Raw genomic sequence first — 21,674 nt, 5'->3', positions numbered from 1 at the left:
CATCACTGGCTGTAAGAAGGAACTGAGGGGTATCAAGGCGGCTCTGTCCTTATACTAGCATGCAGAGGTGTGTGGCAACAGAGGGTGCTCAAGCTGCTCCAGTGGGTACTACTTGGAAAAAGCGATCCGACAACTGTGCACAAGACGTGCACACATCTACACTGGAATAGACATATGCAATCACTTGAGGGCAACCTTAACTATTGGTATTGTTATTTGCTCCACCTTTAATGAAAACACCAAAGGCTTTGATGCTGTAGGTTTCTTAAGTCTGTTCTATAGTCCTTAGCAAATTCTTTCAGCTTTGAATTGAAGTAGGAAAGATCTGCGAAGACTGCTTGTAGTGGGCCAGATTTAGATCTCTCTTATTCCAGTTCTACATTAATATAACCTCATTCCCTTTAATGTATTTCCTTGTGATTGACTTTAATAGAACTATGGTGATCTACACCAGCTAAGGATCTGGCCCAGCATGCTTTAAAGCTTTTGTAAGTTAAAGTCTACTCATTTTAAAAATATTTCTTCAGTTAATTTAACAGTTAAGATAAAACACTGCTAATAAACCATCCAAAGATTAAAAACATAAAACTCACTTTACAATAAACTTTCAAACAGTGCACTTTTTCCTTCAGGCCTAATCTGCATCAAACTATCAAGATGGCAATTTCCTGTTTGATAATTATTCTTTTACATTACATTGTAAGACTTGTAAAATTAGTTATTTAAGTAGTTATCAAATATTTTTCATATTATGCTGAGTTTTCCTTCAACAAACACTTTTTGCATGTGAATCAGTATTGGAAGGAAGTACTTGTTTCAAGCAAAGCTGCTAACACATCAATAAAGCAAACACATTACTTACTCATGACTTAGTGTAGTATTTCTATGAACACACTGAATATGCATTATTAGTGATGGATGAACCTCATAAGGCTTGGATATTTACATTAAATCAGCACCTGAGCTGGAAATCTTATGAGAACAGCCTTTCCTATGAGGTTGCTTTTCTGTCTAATCAGGTTTGAAATGCTGATTTTTGGCAGTCCCATGTCTAGCCTCAGATTATGCCTTAATTACACCTGTGCAACCCAATTGTCTTCAGTGGAATTACCCAGGTATAACAGATCAGAATTTGAAGACAAAGGGGAGGTCTTGCATATGAATTCTGGATAGCAATTCTGTACAGAGATTCCAAGGCCAGAAGGGACTATTGTTATTATCTAGCATAACACAGGCCATCAAACTTTCTCCCCAAAATTCCTGAAGCTCAACTTTTAGAAAAGCATCCAATCCTGATTTAAATATGGTCAGTGATGGAGAATCTGGCTTTTCAAAAGGAGAGGTATGAAAAATCATATTAATTCCCGCTTCAAATTCTAAAATAGTTTCTGTAAATAAGTAATAAACAAATGGCATGACAGTGTAGTATAAATATTTTACTTGCATTCATTTGGGATGATCTTGTAACAGGGCACTCACCTCTTAAATGCTCACAGTCCTTTTCTCCCTCTGATGCCCCCTGTAGGCTACCAACTGGCTTTGGTGGGTCTTTAGTGGCTTGACCCCCCAGCAAGTCACAAAGTCTGAATGAACTCATTCACAAAGTCTGAATGAACCCTTATCTCAGGGTTAAGGTTCTTAGGTCCTCTCTCTTCCTGAATACCCAACTAGGTAAAATGCAGCCAAACAAACTCTAGTTATCCTTCAAGTTCCTTTGCCCCTCTGGCCCCAGCCTGCAACTGACCTGCTAAGGCCATGCAGCTTCTTTCATTTAGGCCAGCAGGGCCCTGATTAATTGTTGCTACACTCTCAATAAAAGGCTCAGCAGGTCTAGAACCCAGGCTTACACAGCTGCCAGGCAGCAGATGTCTCCATGCTGCCACTCAATGGCAGCCATAACCAGCTTACTCTCCGTTGCCCATGACCTGGTGTGGAGACAGACTATGGGAAATCCTGTCTCAAGAGGTCTGACAGGCAGCAGCCTCATTGCTCTTGGTTGGCTCCCCACCCTACCTAAACCCAAAGGGCATCCCAGGAAGCGAACAGGCAACAGTGAAGATCTCCCGTAGCTGCCACAACCATTCCTGCTTCCAGACTCCTGGCTTTGACCTCAGCTTGATTTGGACTTCATCTCCTGAGTCAGATCCTGAAATCTGACTCAGACTCTGACCCTTGGTATTGACCCTGGCCTGGAACCTCACTATGAACTCCTCCACTACTCCCAGACTCAGGTTTGCCCCTGCTCTTACCTTTGGTCCCAAATGCCCTTCTTGTGATCCTGATTCTCTAGCCCTGGGAGGACCAGGTCTCTGTGGTTTCCAAAATGGCTGATCTAGAGACTCCTCTCTAGAAAAGTTTGGAGGACGCACCTTCACTGCTCTTTTCCTCTCAGCTTGCTGCTTCTTTGGGCAGGGTGTAGTACAGTGGTTCTCAAACTGTGGGTCAAGACCCCGTTTTATCGGGGTCACCAGGGCTGGCTTAGATTTACTGGGGCCCGAGGCAGAAACCCAAGCCCCACCTCCTAGGGCTGAAGCCTGACAACTTCAGTCCTGGGCAACGGTGCTCAGGTTACAGGTCCCCTGCCTACAGCTGAAGGCATTGGTCTTTGGCTTTGGGCCCCCCACCTGGGGTAGTGGAGTTCTAGCCTTGGCCCTCCCCCACCTAGGGTAGCAGGGCTCAGGCAGGCTCAGGCTTCCATCCCCCCTCCTGGGGTTGTGTAGTGATTTTTGTTGTTAGAAGGGGGTTGTGGTGCAATGAAGTTTGAGAACCCCTGGTGTAGTTAGTAGCTGCCCCCCGCTTCTTTTTAGAACCCAGGAAGAAACACTTGGGAATCCCTTCCTGTGGGGTACCCTCACCTACCTTCCCGGGGAGAGCTGGAAAAAGACCCAAAGGAAATCAGCCTTTGCCACCAGCTAATTAAACAACATACACAAACCTCTTAGGGACACAAAAATCCAATCCTGTTCTTTAAAAAGGTAAATTTTATTAAACTCCAAAAGAAAGGAAATACATTTGGAACTTAGGCTTTTTTCTAGATCTTAAAAGAAACAATTACAAAAATTAAGCATCAAGATCGCTCTCTTGAGGTTCAGCTTAAAGGTTACAAGCAAACAAAAACATCTGGGGTTAGCACAGAGGAGTCCACAATCCAATAAGAAATAAAAGAAATAACCCTAATCGCATCTTTCTAGACATTCCCTAATTTACTTACATATCTGAGGCTTCAGATAAGTAGGTTAGAGGTATGAATTGATGATCTGTGACCATACCTGGCTTAAAGCTGCTTACAGCATTGCTGCTCTGTGTCTCCACTCTCCAGAGAACCGCAACAGACAGACAAAGGGAAGTTTTTTCCCAGTGTTAAAAAGATCAAGCCCTGCCGTTGGCTCTTTTGGTCAGGTACCCACTCCTTTCCTTTTACCTGGGGGCTTGTTACCCTTTTACAGGTAAAGCAAGTAAAGAACAGCTACTAACAGGGATTTTGTAGTTAACTGGCTGGCTTGGTGTCCCCAAAAGGGAGCTATCCACTCATTTATCACACTCCTGTTTGGGAAAAAAAATCTGTGATCGCATGTTGGACTCCTGGGTGATACCATCATTTAAAGACATAAGGTTGAAGTGCCAGCTACCACTGTGTAATCCGTGAGTTGGTATTTTTTATCTTCTGTATCTACTTCAAGGGAGTGTGGTCCATGAATAGTTCAAATGGGGCTCCCAAGAGGTAATCGCATAGTGCCACCACTGCCCAGTGTATGGCCAAGCATTCTCTTTTTATGGTGGAATACTTGGTCTTGCATTGTTGGAGCTTCCTACAGGATTGGATGTTCTGTCCCTTGAAAGTTCTAAGACAGTATTGTTCCAAAGTCTATGGTGTGTAAAATAAAAGGTATTGGACATTGGAGCACCAGGTACGGACACAAAATGTCTTTTTTTAAAAAAATAGTTCAACATTCCTGGGTCCACAATACTGTTTTCGGTACCGACATCTTGATAAGATCTGTCAATGGTGTGGCTAATGTCGCAAAATGGGGAATAAACTGATGATAATCCCTACCAGATAGCCAAGGTCTCCTGGATGCCAAATTTAAATTTCTTCAAGTTTGCCATGACTCCAACCTCCTTCAGTGAATGCAGTACAGACATTGTATGCCCCACATGTGATTGCCAGTCTTCACTGAAGATTACCACATTATCCAGATAGGCAGCTGCAAATTGCCTGGGGTGAAGAAGCACATGGTCCATAAGAAGCTGAAAGGTGGCTGGTGTCCCTTTTAACCCAAAGGGCATGGTTATAAAATGGAACAGCCCTAAAAAGGTGGAAAAAGCTGTTTTTTCCCCAGGAGTCAGCTGAAAAGGGTATTTGCCAATATCCTTTCGTCAAATCCAGTGTTGTAACATACCTTGCTTTTCCATGCTGGTAAACAGTTTGTCAACTTGGGACCTGGGATAAGTGCAAAATTCTGTGGCCACATCCAAGCCCCTGAAATCCACACAGAACTTGGTTGTGCCTTCTGGTTTGGGCACAAGTACCACTTGATTGCTAATCTCGCAGTACCAGACTGCTGCTCGATATTCCAGAGTCAGGACCCTTAGAATCCTTGGGCTTGCTGGTGCTCACAGTATCTGAGGAACCTGCAGCTTTGTGAGTACACAGTGGAAGATCGGGAGGTGCCAAAATGGTCATCTGAACTGGAGACTGTCTCTTTAAGAAGATTCTCTCCCTAGAGAACTTGAAGCTTACCTCCGAGAGTCCTTTTGAGAAGATTTCAGAGATTTCTTCTTTGAAGCTCTAGGGGAGTGCTGCACTGAGGAAGCTGAGGCAATTGACTTGCTCAGAGACTGTTGTATGGGGTGGGTCCCACGGCTGGGGTGCGTCTCATGGCTGGGGTCAGAAGCCGGTCAGCACAAACTCTCAGTCATCAGTAGACAAAGCTTAAATTTCCAGTTCTTTCTGACTCTCGATTTTAATGCCAGGCAGAAGTTACACTTTTGGGAAACATGTGACTCCACAAGGCAACGGACACATTGGGAGTGTCAATCATTCACCAGTGTTACCTTCTGGCATGAAAGGCAGTGCTTAAAATCAGAACTGGGCATGCCCTCACAGTGTTTAAGTTCCTCTGAGGGGGAAAAGGGACACAAAAGGACAACAGTCCTTATGCTAAACTAGTATGTCTCTCTCAGTATATATATATATATTGTGACGGGGCAAGGCCAGATGGCTATAGAAAAGTAGTGGGAGATAGATATATTAGCTCCAGGCTAAACAAATCCTTGGTACCAGGATAAGTGAAATGGCAGGTGCCCAAGGTCAGTTAAGATGCCTGGGGCCAATTAAGAACTTTCCAGAAGGCAGGGAGAATGCTAGGTTGATTGGGACACCTGAAGCCAATCAGGGGCTGGCTGAAACTGGTTAAAAGCCTCCCAGTTAGTCAGGTGGGTATGCATGTCAGGAGCTGTGGGAGGAAGTTGCGCTGTTGGAGAGGCTGAGTAGTACACACCATATCAGGCACAAGGAAGGAAGCCCTGAGGTAAGGGTGGAGTGGAGCTTGAGGAAGTGAGGGCTGCTGTGGGGGAAGTAGCCTAGGGAATTGTACATGTCATGTTTCTAAAAGGTCAGCTACCATAGCTGATACTATTAGGGTCCCTGGGCTGGAGCCCAGAGTAGAGGGTGGGCCCGGGCTCCCCCCCCCACCTTTGTCCCCTGATTAATCACTGAGACTGGGAGACAACAGAGACTGTGCAAGGAAGGATAACTTCTCCTCACCTCCCTCGCTGGCTTATGATGAAAATGGCTCAGTGCACTGTGACCCTTGTCTCTAGAGAAAGAAGGGTTATGTGGAGGGTCACAGTGAGCCTCTGAGGCTAGCGAAATCCGCCAGGAAATGCGGGACCCATGGAGGCAAGGACAGAGCTCTGTCACTATATATATATATATATATATATATATATATATATATATATATATACACATATATATAAAAAATGGAAAAATAACACTACGTACTAACTGACTAGTAGATAAGAGAAAAAATACAGTTGAAGTAAGCTCAACTTGGACACTTTTGAGGCTCCGTCTCAGGCTGAGGCAATTGAGAAGGAACTGAGTGTGTTTTGCCTGCACAGTTCTCTATAGCCACGCTGCTGAGCACTGGGCTGCATGGGGCATAGGTGCAAGCTGAATGGACACTGCTACCTAAAATCTCTCATCTGAGGCACAAGGCGTGTATGCGCACTGAGAGTGGAGTACCCATAGGGACATTATTTGAAGAACAACTAGTTGTTCATGCATCTGTACCAGGTATTGGACTTCATTTTGGTCTTGGGAAGGCTGCTTCTCCCATGTCCCCTTGAACAGGTGCAGGATTCCCTGGGGTTTTCCACCATAAAGTAAATCAAAAGGAGAAAAACCTGTTGATGCCTGCAGCACCTCTCATACCAGTATGTCAGGACTTGGACCCAATTGTAAGGGTTCTCTATAGATACAATTTTTTTAACATGTTTTTCACGGTTCGATTAAACCTTTCTGGAGGTCTAGAGGGCTTTAACATTTAGGAGTGCTCATGTTTCCCTTCATAATCAGGACATAAAGTTCATCCTTTGATCTGTGAGGATCTCAGTGGGTGTGCCTACCCAAACGAAAAGCTGTAGCAGTTTCCTCACTACAGAATGTGCCATTACTGAGCACACAGGGACCGCTTCTGGGTATTGTGTGTCACAGTTCACCATGACCAATATATTGTCCCCATGCAGCTATTTTCTAGGGGACCCACAATATCAATCCCTATCCTTTCAAAGGGCATATCTATTAAAGGTATGGGTTTTTGGTTTGTAGTCACTGACCTTCAGTTGCAACTAACCTGTAGGATAGGAGTGGACAACTCTATGTACATATGTCACCTTCACACTGTTGTCATATTGAAAGGTGTTAGGTTTGAGCAAGGCCTCTTGAATCAATGTGAGGGAACACTTTGAGTCCACAATCTGGACAGTGCCCTCCCCCCCGATTTCAACTTGGGCTACATATGCCTTATGGCACAGATCAAAATTGAGATCCAAGCTGTTGCACAGTTCTGTAATCCCACAATCTAGGAAATCATACTCCACGACATGACATGACTGACTGAAGTGCCCCGGCTTCCCACAGTGAAAACATACCACCAGGTTGTTGGTAGGGTCTGCCTAACCTCTTCTCTTTGGTATTTCTGGTGTGCTGCTGCATGATAGGAGGGTAGGTGCCAACCATGATGGAACCTCCAGTAACCAGCCTAGGTCCAGAGGGGCTCCTCTCCTGGCATTTTCCTACCCAGCCCTTTTAGTTTCACCCTCATCTCAGCATTAAGGTTCTTAGATCCTCCCTCTCCCTACAAACCCAGCTATACAAAATGCAGCCAGAAAACAAACTCTGTCTATCCTTCAAGTTCCTTTGGCAAGAGAGGCATACCATTCCATGTCACTCTGCTTGCAGCCAGGAACTGAACTGCTAAGGTCAGGGCAGCAGGGCCCTGACTGGCTGTTGCTAGGCCCTCTATCCCTTGGAGGACCAGGTCTCTCTTGTTTCAAAAATAGCCACTCTGGAGAGTCCTCTAGGCAAGCTTGGAGGACTTTCGTTCTCTGCTCTTTTCCTCTGCGGGTGGGGTGTAGTAGGACTGTGGGCCCGTAACAAGGAGCTGCAAAGGCTGAATATACCCCATCACATACCCATATATATCAATTATGACATTCTCTACCCATGGTTAATATAGCCATTCCAAATATGGCTTTATTCCAGGGATGATATATATGGATATAATATATGCATATGCCCTATAAAGAGAAATTTACTTTGAATAGGTCAGTAGAGTTGCAATAGAGCACCATCTCTGTCAGTAATGGCACAAAAACTTATGCACAAAACAGCTCAAAGATACTCTAATATCCACACTAAGCAAAAGATTTCTAGGTTTGTAGACAGTCTTTATTCACTTTAAACACAAAATAAAAAGGTTCAAGATTCCTTTTAAACAATATGCCCACTATGAAATTGCAGAAATACTAACTATGGTATGTAGCCTATTGCTGAAAACAGACTCTGTACTGGAAGATAGCTAATGTAATACCTATTTTTAAAAAAGGCTCTAGAGGTGATCCTGGCAATTACAGGATGGTAAACCTAATTTCAGTACCAGGCAATTGGTTGAAACTATAGTAAAGAAAAAAATTATCAGATACATACATAAAAAGGATATGTTGGGGAACAGCCAACACAGCTTTTGTAAAGGGAAATCATACCTCACCAGTTTATTACAATGCTCTGAGGGCGCCAACAAACATGTGGACAAAGGTAATCCAGTTGCTATAATGTACTTGGACTTTCAGAAAGCCATTGATGAGGTCTCTCACCAAAAGTTCTTAAACAAACTAAGCTATTATGGTATAAGAGGGAAGGACCTTCCATGGATCAGTAACTGGTTAAAAAATAGGAAACAAAGGGTAAGAATAAATGGTCAGTTTTCACAATGGAAAGAGGTAAATAGCAGGATCCCCCAAGGATCTGTACTGGGACTTGTGCTGTTCAATATACTCATAAATGATCTGAAAAAGGGGACAAACAACTAGATGGCAAAATTTGCAGAATATATTAAATTACTCATGATAATTAAGTCCAAAGCTGACTGAGAAGAGTTGCAAAGGGATCTCACTAAATTGGGTGACTGGGCAAGCAAATGATACATGAAATATAATGCTGATAGGGCAAAGTAATACACAATGGAAAACATAATACCAACTACACATACAAAATTATGGGGGTCTCAATTAGCTGTTGCCACTCAAGACAGAGTCATCGTGGTTAGTACCCTGAAAATATCCATTCAATGTGCAGCAGCAGTCTAAAAAGGAAACAGAACTTTAGGAACCATTAGGAAAGGGATGGAAAATAGGACAGAAAATATCATAATGCCACTATATAAATCCATGGTATGCTCACACCTTGAATACAGTGTGTACTTCTGGTCTTCTCATCTCAAAAAAAGATATATTAGTATTGGAAAATGTGCAGAGAAGGGCAACAAAAATGATTAGGAGCATAGAACAGCTTGTATATAAGGAAAAATTAAAAAGACTGGGACTCTTTAGATTAGAAAAGAGATGACGACTAAAGGATTGGGATATTGGGATATTTTAGAGGTCTATAAAATCATAAATGGTGTGGAGAAAAAATGAATAAGGAAGTGTTATTTACGGCTTCATGAAACACATGAACCAGGGGTCACCCAATTAAATTAACAGGAAGCCGGAAGTACTTCACACAATGCACAGTAAACCTGTGGAACTCGTTTCCAGGAGATGTTGTGAAGGCCAAAACAAAACTGGGTTAAAAAAAGAATTATATAAATTGATGGATGATAGTGATTGGGTGGATGGGTGTAGATCACCTGCAGAAGCTTTTTGGTCTTACTCTTGTTCTATCTTTGTTAACTGAGTTCCATCTGATATAAGTCTATAAAAATGTCCTCAGTGCTATTACAAGCCTAGAAAGAAATCTTGAGGCAACGATAAATGCACACGCGTCACGTTGTGAAATGTATGTAAAATGTGGATGGAGGAAAAATGGATTTAATATGCTAAGCAATAACCATTTGATTATGATTAAGGCATTTTAACATTTGTGGTCCTAAATTAGATTAAATTAATTAATAAAGACACCAGATTTTTTCAAAAAAAATTCCTCCATGCTGTCACTACTGGGAAGGTTAAGGTTTTTCAAGTGACTTAAATGTACAATTCTATAACTCAATACGTTTGGATTTCTTTTAAGTGTAATCTTAACTTGGACTTTCCTGGTTTTGTAATTTTTTGTCTTGGGAATAATTACAACATATCTGTAATTCTTGTACCCTTAAGTTACCAATACTGATACATACTCTCTACCTTAACTTCAACTTACTGTAGTTTTCTGTCTTGGAATTTCCTATTTCTTAAAAATTCATACATGAACACTAAACAAGAAACCTGAAGAGCATGTTACCAGGCAATATTTTTAACAGTTTAAAGAAATGTAGTACCAACATTCGCTTTTTAAAAAAAATATTTTTCATGGCATTTTCACCTGTATACAATGCCGTGCAAAGCAGCCAGTGTGCACTGACTAATTAAACTGTTTTTCTAGGTGTTTTTCACTAGTAGAACAAATCCAAGCAACCTATGTTTACTAATAAATCCGGCCCTACAATTGCAGATAATTTATTGTTTGAGAAGGCTATGTTGGTGAGGTCAGCATTATGTGAAAGGGAGGATGAGAGGAGTCAAGTAGCTCCTGAGTCCCAATCTGTCTGCACTTTAAGGGTTTCCCCCACAAAGTTGTTTCACAGGAGCTGAGGCAGCAATGCCATCAGGAGCCTTTCAAGGACAGATGCCCAAACTATCATCAACCAGAAACCTTCAAACGGAAGTGACAGTTGGACCAAGTAATCAACCAGTGAGAACTGTTGACACTTCTTCCTCATTACAAACAACAGAATTGTTCTATGTAGATTATCTATAAAGAAATGATTAATTATTTTTGATGTCACAGTGACTCACTTAAGAATTACCTGAACTGTTGATCTAAACCTACATGTAATCTATATAATCACAATAATTAGCTATAACAATTATTAATGATTTAGTTTAATTACAGCCTAATTTCTTCAAATGTAGATTATGCACAAGATTTCAATTAATTTTAACTAATTTTGAAGAGTCTGTATTATTACATAATTAAGGTAATTGGAGACAAAGGAAAAGATGTTGAATTAAATGCTAAATTCCTTAAAGGACCCATTTTAAAATAATTTTAAGTTAAACTAATTAACATGTACATTCTCAGAAAAAATATTTTTTAGTTCAGAAGTAAGTGCTGTAAGTTTGGGTAGAAAACGCTGTATTTTTCACACATAAAGATGTTGAATCCCTGCTTTAAGTGAAAAATGGAATTCAACTATAAAGATGAGACTAGTATGTCTGTAATAAACTTAAACCACCCGTCACTTCTAGAAAAGTCCCACAGTACTACTCACGCACACATCTTAAGATAACTGCATTTTATTTTTATCAAACTTGTCCTTCCTGGCCTTGCTATAATTTGTCATCCTCAGTTGTATCAGATCTAAAACGTTGATCCTGATAACTCACTGTGATACACAGAGATGCAGCAGTCCATTTGTGATGATTACAATACAAGATCAAGGACTTAAATGGTAAACTCTTTGGGGGCATGGACTATATCTTATTAAAAGTGGCTAGCTCAAATTTGAGTTCCATAGTATAATATTAAAAATAATAAGCATCAGTAAGGAATTTAGTACCTGAACTGATTTTTTTTCTTTTATGTTTACATCTTTTAAAAACAATCTGATAAATTAACTCTGAAAATGAGAATTATTAGAAACAAAAGTGTGCTTTTGCAGTATAGTTGATTTAGCATGTTTAATTACGTTTCCTGGACATTTTGCTATGCCTATAGTAATCTGTAACATTGACATTAAAGAAATAAACAGAAATTAAAGACAATTACATTTGCAAGCACAACAGAGCAGCCACAAAACAACTGAGAATTGTGGTCTCTTATTTACTTGAAAGTCAATGGGAAAAATGTTGAGTTTGGCTTAGGAGCCAGCACAATTTTGGCTAAGTCTCATTTTCAGAAGGGACTCAGGCTCCTAAATCAGTTTGGTGCTGCAAAGCTGAGCACGAGCAACACCTAAATACCTTTAAAAATCGGGGCCTTTGCTCCTAAAGGCAGACACAACACATAGTATGATTGAATGAGCTGCCATCTAATATTGCACACTCCTGAGATTTCTGTTATACAATCTGGTGTGATTTACTTTCAAGGTGTGTGCAGAAATTTTACGTTCCATGTTCCTGAAACCCAAGGGGTAATTGGAGATAATCTCTATTTCCTCCATACTCTTTCTAAAAATATAAGAACATTTGATTAAGGGTTGACAATTTTCTTTTCTTTATTTACTTGTTATTGTAATTCATTTCACATAGGAACTGGGCTGTGTTTTTCTTATTCTTTCCAATTCAGCTGCTGAGTAGCTCATTTTGCTGGCCCACTCTAGTTACCGTGGCAACAACAAGGTTGCTGTAATATGATCCTGTCAAGGTTCCTTCCCCACTCTGAACTCTAGGGTACAGATGTGGGGACCTGCATGAAAACCCCCAAAGCTCATTTTTACCAGCTTAGGTTAAAACTTCCCCAAGGAACAAACTATTTTACCTTTTGCCCTTGGACTTTTTTGCTGCCACCACCAAGCGTCTAACAGGGAAAGAGCTCGCTTGGAAATGTCTTTCCCCCCAAAATCCTCCCAAACCGTACACCCCGTATCCTGGGGAAGGCTTGATAAAAATCCTCACCAATTTGCATAGGTCAACACAGACCCAAACCCTTGGATCTCAAGAACAATGAAAAAAGCAATCAGGTTCTTAAAAGAATAATTTTAATAGAAGAAAAAGTAAAAGAATCACCTCTGTAAAATCAGGATGGTAAATACCTTACAGGGTAATCAGATTCAAAACCTAGAGAATCCCTCTAGGCAAAACCTTAAGTTACAAAAAGACACAAAAACAGGAATATACATTCCATTCATCACAGCTTGTTTTCTCAGCCATTTAAAGAAAACAGAATCTAATGCATATCTAGCTAGATTACTTACTAAATTCTAAGACTCCATTTCTTTCTGTTCCCGGCAAAAGCATCACACAGACAGAGAGAGCCTTTGTTTCTTCCCCGCTCCAGCTTTAAAAGTATCTTGTCTCCTCATTGGTCATTTTGGTCAGATGCCAGCGAGGTTATCCTAGCTTCTTAACCCTTTACAGATGAAAGGGTTTTTCCTCTGGCCAGGAGGGATTTAAAGGTGTTTACCCTTCCCTTTATATTTATGATCCCAGGAGCTTTATGTCGATATACGGTGCTATTGTTCTCCGATAATATTTTTGAGACTATCTTTCCACATTCTGATAAAACAAGACTAATTAGCATTTGGCTGGTGCATGGGCCACATCACTGTACTAGGAGCCATTGGAGGAGGAGACACCAGGAAGGTAGATACATGCCTTGTAGAATGTACTGAGATCTGCCCAGTTGGCCTTCTCTCTGTATTAGGTTTGATCCTTACTTCTCAGATCTTGATCCAGCAAAGTGCATAATATATGGTCAGCTTTAAGCACATGAGTTGTTCCATTGATATCAGTAAACATAGGTGCTGGAACTAGAGGTGCTGGGGGTGCAGCAGCACCCCCTGACTTGAAGTGGTTTCCATCATGTACAGGGTTTACAGTTTGGGTCAATGGCTGTCAGCACCCCCACTACACAAATTGCTCTAAAACCCGTCAGTAAAGTTAAACTTGTTTTATCTAACAGCTTTGTGGAACTGGGACTTGAGTGCTAAATGCATTGCAGCACTGAGCCCATAATCATTAGGGACATAGTTACTGCTCAGCTCTGCTGGTTATCTGGGGCTCAGTTGGCCTCCAGTGCTCAGAGGGAACTTGCAGCTATCGCACCCCTTCAGGCTTGCAACATTGTCTCCTGTTCTGCTAGGCCTGCTCTTTGCCCTGGCATAGGATGGCTGGGCCATGGCTCAGCCTCCTTCCCATCTTCTTTGGGATGATGTACATCCAAGGGTTAAAAGAAGGAGCAGTTCCCTCTGGAAATGTTTTGAGGCAGGCCGATGCTTACTGTATGCAGGGAACAGGGGAAGCTCCTCCCTCCAATTCACTGATCTATCACTATCTGGCCCATACCAAATACTGAAAGAATTGGAAGCAAATTACATATACTTGCTTAACGAGTCCTGGAATGGGATACACCAATCAGAGAACTACTTTATTTAAAAATGAAAGGTTAGATTTTGGAAAACAATTTTGTGGCAAGGGCTAGGTGAGGGGTGAATTCTGCAGCAAATTCCTCTACAAATTGGACCCTGATTATAGTATTACTGTTTCACTGGGACATTGTTTTTAATAAAATTTCAAGTGGCATGCATAGCATCACCTACAGCAAACTAAATCACAAGCTGTAAAGTTGATTCCATGCAGTATATTAACTATTACACGCATCAAAACAGATTTTTCATAGTCTTTTAATTATCTAGCCCAGCAGCAATAAAACTTTTGACTTTCAAAGGTGAGAAGGAATACCTGATTAGGCTCCTGGCCATGCCTCATGCCCATTATACTAAACTCTTTCCTCCCTTCCAATTCCCTCACCCCACTCCCACATCTACTTCTCTTCCTACAGCACTTAGTTTTTCCCAATCCAAATCATGCTTCCACACCTGGTTCAGTTAGTCTAACCCCTCATTCTGTCCACATTTCCCCCTTCATTCACAACCGCACAGTATTCAATTTTTCACCCCTTTACACATATTTCCTGTATCTTAGATATACCATGAAAACAGCAGTCACTACTAATACCTCAGTCATTTGCAATACAAGTGGGGCCCTCCTCCCCTATGCGAGCAGCTCAGGCACTTGGAAGTTTGAGAAATTAACTACCTGACATGACTTTTTATGCTGCTGTGCAAATTACATACATGTGTCATGACTGACTTAGTCCTTCACTGCTGGTGAATAAAAGAAAAGTTCCCTCCAATTCAAGAATTCTATTCTCAGTAATTTCTCATCCCCTAAAAGGCATTTATCACTTTCTCTCATGTTTCATACCTTACATAACCTGGAGATATCCTACATCCTCACAGCCCGTCTATTCTTCCCTAAAGGCTTGCCATTATAATGGAGATTTGAAGAGGAAAATCCAAGAGGTAATATACAATTTTGTGCCCTCATGTTAGTGAAGAAAATCTTGAAAACATGAATCACACGTATCTACTGAAGTGTTGTCTGGAGACAGCAGACAGACTGAGAAGTGTGTTCACTGTTAACATCAACATACTGTTAACATATAAACCTAACAATGAGAGAGACAAGGTGAATGAGGTAATATATTTTACTGGACTAACTTCTGCTGGTGAGAGCAACAAGCTTTCAAGCTTACACAGAGCTTTTCTTCAGGTCTAGGAAAGGTACTCAGAGTGTCACAGCTAAATACAAGGTGGATCAGATTGTTTAGCATGAGGAGTTAGCATGTTGTAAGACAGTGGCGCTGAACCTTTCCAGACAACTGTACCCCTTTCAGGAGTCTGATTTGTGTTGCATACCCTCAAGTTTTACCTCACTTAAACACTACTTGCTTACAAAATCAGACATAAAAATACAAGTGTCCCAGACACACTATTACTGGAAAATACTTTTTCATTTTTACTGTATAATAATAAAATCAATCAATTGGAATACAAATATTATACTTACACTTCAGTGTATAGTATATAGAGCAGTATACACAAGTCATTGTCTTTATGAAATTTTAGTTTGTACTGACTTCACTATTGCTTTTTATGTAGCCTGTTGTAAAACTAGGTGAATATCTGGATGAGTTGATATACCCCCTGGAAGATCTCTGAGTACCCCTGGTTGAGAACCACTATTGTAAGAGACCATTTGAGGTGAAGTAGGCAGATAACACCTCTGAAGTTGTAGGACAAAGGAGCGTTAGTAGGTGATAGACTGTTGCAATAAGCCATAAACCCAGTGTCTTTACTGAGTCCGTGGTTTTTAATTTCTGACAAAGTTATGAATTTAAGCTCCCAGGATCATCTTTTGAAGGTGTGGTGTTGTGCCGGTTTCCTTTGAGGATGAAGAATGAGAGGTCAGAGCGCTTTTTGAAGTGTTCGTCCATGGGTAACATGGCAGTTTTGTCTTTTATCTTTTTTATGTGTGAGTTCATTTGAGAGTGTAGTGATTGTCTTATGTAACCCACGTAGTTGTTGTTGGGGCATTTAGTGCACTGGATGAGGTACACCCCATGTTGTGATAAGCATATATAGGACCCATGGATCTTGAAAGGTGTTTTGTGGGAGGTATTGATCATTGCAGCAGTGAAGCTACATCTCAAGGTTTTGCATCTGTTATTATGGCATTTGTATTTGCACTGAACTTATTCCTCCAAGCTGTTCCTGATGAGATCCTTGTTTTTTCTGGTACTGCCTAACTCACATCTAGATTTTTTGTTGGAGTCAAAATAATAACTTTTGAATTGATACTGTCCAGTCAAAGACTGTTAACACAACTTTAAAGCAGGGGAAGTTGTATATAATAAATGTGATTAACTTCTCTGAGGAGCTGACATGAATAAAAATGGTAAAGATAGTCTGCTTGGATTTCAATAACTCAATACCGTACTGCATGAAAGACTATTAATAAAGGTCTGGAACTTGTGATTTCAACTGAGACATGGGGTTAGATGTTATCAACAGTTATATTTAGCATCAGCTTCAGAAGATACAAAATAAGAGAAATACAATTTATTGTTGTTAAGAGATGGTATCTCACCTGTACACTAACTGGAGTTATATGAGGAACTCTAATAAGTCTCAATGGTAAGAATACATAAATAATTCTTTGCAAAATTCAGGTTCTTTAATTATTTGCTAACTTGTTTGCATTACTTGTTTCTTGAAACTATACTACCATCAAAAGTGGATTAAGTAAAAGACTGGAGGTCAAACTGGCCACTTGTGGTATAAGCAGGTGCAACACTAGTGAAGCCAAATGAATTTACCAGCCGTGAATTTGACTCTGGGGCTTTGCCAGTCAGAAAATCAATTAAAAGAAATGGCAGAGGGAGGATGAATATTAATAAGATTGGATACCCAGATAATTTTGAGTTAAATTAAAGGAAGGTTTGGTAGCACCACCTATTATTAAGATTGCTCCTTCTTCCCATTGTCAGACCTTGTTTACAGGTGCTTATAATATTGCCAAACTTTAACTGTTTGGGCTGACATTTTCTATGCTAGGCATCTGCTTCAGGCTGACCTTTTTGAGGGGAGGAAATTTCAGCCGTCATGATCTAGCCATTGCAGAGAATGAAGTGAGGAAAAAATACATTGTTTTGCCCATTTTAATTCTTGAGATCTTTTCTTTGAAATGCCCTAGCATTGCTGTGTTTTGAAGCAGGAACTAGAAATTTGGCAGGAGTTGACTTTTGTGTCAGGGATATGCCTTTGCTTTTCTTGTGAAAATCTGTGCAAATTTGGCCAAGTTATAAGCCTTTTAAAAAAATCAATTCACAAATGCTCAGTAGAGACCACATGCAGTTTTAAAAACTAAAATCTCTGTAGATTTCATCCTGACTGAGCATGCTCCAGCCTCTCACAATGCCTAGTGTTGACAGGACTTCATATGCGCTGTTCCTTCAGAGTGACTGAGCATGCTTTAGCCCCAGCGAAAAGAAATGAAGACAGTTTACCCTGTAATTGCTTTTCCAGGCCAGGGTGGAGCCAGGCACTGGAACTGAGAGCAGGGATCCCATGTACCACGTGAGCTCTGATCAAGCTAGTGTGCTGCAATTAGAGTTTAGCTGTGGCAGTGCAAATAGTCAAAGGGGCTAGCTGCCCTATGTACATGCCTAGCATCTCAGACGGGTGTATACTCAGGGTAGCTGGCCCTTCCTATCACTTGCACTGCTGTGGCTATCCGGTAGTTTTAGTGCACTTGCTTGATCAGATCTAGAGTGAGTATATGTCCTTGAACTGGGAACTACAGTACACCCCCAATTCAAAGTATAAACATACCCCTGGCCTCAATCTCCGATAGGGGCAATTATGGGGAGACTAGGAGCCAAGGAGAGCAGTGGGATTGATTGGGCAAGGAGACTGGGATTCAGAGCTGGTGAGGGAAATGTGGGTGGTGGAGACTGGGAACCAGTTGAGAAGGAGGGACACTGAGATCAGACAAATTGCTGGGGGAAAGAGGGTTGACTGGGACTGCCTGAATAAGGAGACTGGGAGAGGGAGAGAGAGAGAGAGAGAGAGGAGGAGCCTGAGGAGGGAAAAGGGAGCCAGTGTGAGGTGGAAAAAAGGGGCAGGGTGGAAGCTGGATGGGGGGAGAGAGAGACTGGATGAAGAGCCAGGAAGAGGGGGGACTGGAAATGACTGGGCATTTAGACATGAAATGGGGGCAGAGAGAGAATGGGATACTTGGAATTGGACAAGGAACCAAGAGTGGGAGAGTAAGTGGCTGGGCAAGGAGACTGGGACTTGGAAGAGAAGTCTGAGGAGGGGAGACTAAGACTGGGAAGGAAAGGATAATGAGACTTGGATGGGGAAGCAACAGGACTGCGTTAGGGTTACGTTGGACGGGATGGGACAGAACGGCTCAAGCTTTGGGATAACAGACACAAAGGTCTGTGATTCCTAGAGCACACGCCCCTCCAGAGCATGGAATAGAACCCAAGATTCCTGAGTCTCAACCATTCCTCTACTGTCAGCAAATAACTGTGAACCACATTGGCAATGCGTCTCCTCCTCCTTTAGTGCTGGTCCACATGAAAGATGACAACCTACTAATGCTATTCATTATTCTGTTAGCTCAAGTGGTGGAAGTCTGTGTAGTGGATCTAAAGGCTCCAGCCCTGGTTATGAATGCTGTAGGTCGCAATATGATGCCACATGATGAAATATCTGGGGTTTTTTTAGTTTGCTTTTTTAAAAATCTAGTTAATGTCACACAAAAATAAATTAAAAGAGCATTATAAAGATTGCAAAGTCAAGCTTTCAAGTTAGGAAATGCTAGAATTAAGCAAAAACAATGAAGAGTCCTTGTGGCACTTTAGAGAGTAACTAATTTATTTGGGCATAAGCTTCTGTGGGCTAAAAGCCACTTCATCAGATGCATGGGGTGGAACATACAGTAGGGAGGTATAAATACACAGCATATGAAAAGATGGGAGTTGCCTTACCAAGGGAGGGGGTCAGTGCTAACGAGCCAATTCAATTAAGTGCTGTCAAGGTTCCTTCCCCACTCTGAACTCTAAGGTACAGATGTGGGGACCTGCATGAAAACCTCCTAAGCTTACTTTTACCAGCTTAGGTTAAAACTTCCCCAAGGTACAAACTATTTTACCCTTTGCCCTTGGACTTCCACTGCCACCACCAAATGTTTATCTGGGTTTATTTTTATTAGGAAAGCATTGTTTGGAAACGCCTTTCCCCCCAAAATCCTCCCAACCCTTACACCCCACTTACTGGTGAAGGTTTGGTAAAAATCCTCACCAATTTGCATAGGTGACCACAGACCCAAACCCTTGGATCTTAACAACAATGAAAAAGCATTCCGTTTCTGAAAAGAAGGATTTTAATAGAAGTAAAAAGTAAAAAAAGAATCACCTCTGTAAAATCAGGATGGTATATACCTTACAGGGTAATTAGATTCAAAACATTGAGAATCCCTCTAGGCAAAACCTTAAGTTACAAAAAGACACACAGACAGGAATATTCATTCTATTCAGTACAGCTTAATTTCTCAGCCATTTAAAGAAATCATAATCTAACACATATCTAGCTAGATTACTTACTAAATTCTAAGACTCCATTCTTGTTCTGTCCCCGGCAAAAGCATCATACAGACAGACCCTTTGTTTTTCCCTCCCCCCCAGCTTTTGAAAGTATCTTGTCTCCTCATTGGTCATTTTGGTCAGGTGCCAGCGATGTTATCCTAGCTTCTTAACCCTTTACAGGTGAGAGGATTTTTTCTCTGGGCAGCAGGGATTTTAAAGGGATTTACCCTTCCCTTTATATTTATGACAAGTGCTAACAAGCCAATTCAGTTAAGTTGGAAGTAGTGCCCCTGATGGTGTGGCTGATGTGGTTATGTCCTTTGATGGTGTCCCTTGAATAGATATGCGGACATAGCTGGCACTGGGGTCTGTTGCAGGGTTAGTATTTTTGAAATCCACCAGGATTTCAACAATTTTCACCCCACCATCAACCTCAGCCTGGACAAGTCCACACAAGAGATCCGCTTCCTGGACACTACAATGCTAATAAGCAATAGTCACATAAACACCACCCTATACCGGAAACCTACTGACCGCTATATTTACCTACATGCCTCCAGCTTTCATCCAGACCACACCACACGATCCATTGTCTACAGCCAAGCTCTAAGATACAACCGAATTTGTCCAATCCCTCAGACAGACACAAACGCCTACAGGATCTCTATTAAATGTTCTTAAAACTACAGTATTCACCTGGTGAAGTGAAGAAACAGACTGACAGAGCCAGAAGGGTACCCAGAAGTCACCTACTACAGGGCAGACCCGACAAAGAAAGTAACAGAACACCACTAGCTGTCACCTACAGCCCCCAACTAAAACCTCTCCAGCGCATCATCAAGAATCTACAAGCTATCCTGAAGGATGATCCCTCACTCTCACAGATCTTGGGAGACAGGCCAGTCCTCACTTACAGACAGCCCACCAACCTGAAGCAAATACTCACCAGCAACTATACACCACACAACAAAAACACTAACTGAGGAACCAAACCCTGCAACAAACCCGGTGCCAACTATGTCCGCATATCTATTCAAGGGACATCATCATAGGACATAACCACATCAGCCACACCATTGGGGCACATTGACCTGCACATCTACCAATGTGATATATGCCATTATGTGCCAGCAATGCTGCTCTGCCATGTACATTGGCCAAACCGGACAGTCTCTATGCAAAAGAATAAATGGACTCAAATCTGATGTCAAGTATTATAACATTCAAAAATCAGTAGGAGAACACTTCAATCTCCCTGGTCAATCAACAACAGACTTAAAAGTGGCAATTCTTCAACAAAAATACTTCAAAAACAGACTCCAATGAGAAACTGCAGAACTGGAATTAATTTGAAACTGGACACCATCAAATTAGGCCTGAACAAAGACTGGGAGTGGATGGGTCACTACAAAAACTAAATTTATTTGTTAGTCTCTAAGGTGCCACAAGTACTCCTCATTGTTTTTATAAAAACTGATTTCCCCTTGCTAACTACTCACACCTTCTTGTCAACTGTTTGAAATGGGCCACCTTGTTTACATTGGCCTCATTAACACTACAAAACTGATTTCCACTCCTTGTCAACTGTTGAGAATTGCCTACTTCCAACTTAATTGAATTGGCTTGTTAGCACTGACCCCCACTTGGTAAGGCAACTCCCATCTTTTCATATGCTGTGTATATATATCTTCCTACTGTATGTTCTACTCCATGCATCTGATGAAGTGGGTTTTAGCCCACAAAATAAATTTGTTAGTCTCTAAAGTGCCACAAGGACTTCTCATTGTTTTTGCTGATACAGACTAACATGGCTACCACACTAGAATTAAGGTTGCTTGTGCAGCATTAATTCAGCCTGGTTGTGTGTATACATTATACTACAGTCTAATTACATGATCACATACTATTTTTTCCCCACTGGACCCTTGCCTCAATCAGGGTACAGACTAGATCTACTCTGAAGATGAATCAGGATTATGTAATAAAGGAGACTGTGACTTGTCGGACCCTTGCCTCATTTCTTGCAGAAGTTGGAAGGTGTGTAGTGAATGAGGCAGGAGACTCCAGGAAGAGAAAGGATAGTTTCATGGTTAAGGTTATTGCATGCTACCCTAGATAATGGGGCTATATCCCTGTCTCTGCCAGAGAGCTCCTATGCGATGCTCAACAAGTCACTTAAACCAAACTCATCACAAATGTTCAATAATATTGGTGTATCCTCATTTGGGTGCCGAATTTGGGACCCTAC

General features: G+C 41.4%; 1 protein-coding gene across 10 annotated transcripts in view; it reads right to left on the bottom strand.

The window, feature by feature from the left end:
• The window catches only part of ANKS1B (ankyrin repeat and sterile alpha motif domain containing 1B), a 747,009-nt gene that overhangs the window by 274,901 nt on the left and 450,434 nt on the right, over positions 1-21,674 (bottom strand). The window lies entirely within an intron of this gene.

This window comes from Lepidochelys kempii, chromosome 1, assembly GCF_965140285.1.
Source record: "Lepidochelys kempii isolate rLepKem1 chromosome 1, rLepKem1.hap1, whole genome shotgun sequence".
NCBI classification, from domain to species: Eukaryota; Metazoa; Chordata; order Testudines; family Cheloniidae; genus Lepidochelys; species Lepidochelys kempii.
This window is presented reverse-complemented; position numbering and strand designations above follow the sequence as displayed.